Raw genomic sequence first — 265 nt, forward strand, 5'->3', positions numbered from 1 at the left:
CATACTCATGTTATACCATAATGGTATAGACATATGAGCACATTTATCATATAAACATGTTCCTTTAAGCAAACACACAATTATGTTCATGATAATTATGAATAAAATACAAAATAATAAATGAACACAACTAGTAAATGATGAAAGGAGTATCTTAGATAGACGCACAGAAGAGCAAATAAGCATTCACATACATGAATATACACACAGGTTAATAATCATCAGTAATATCCTTTCCTTTGCAGTTAATATTCACTTTTTAAAG

The sequence above is a fragment of the Penaeus monodon genome, chromosome 24 (genome assembly GCF_015228065.2).
Source record: "Penaeus monodon isolate SGIC_2016 chromosome 24, NSTDA_Pmon_1, whole genome shotgun sequence".
Taxonomy (NCBI): Eukaryota; Metazoa; Arthropoda; class Malacostraca; order Decapoda; family Penaeidae; genus Penaeus; species Penaeus monodon.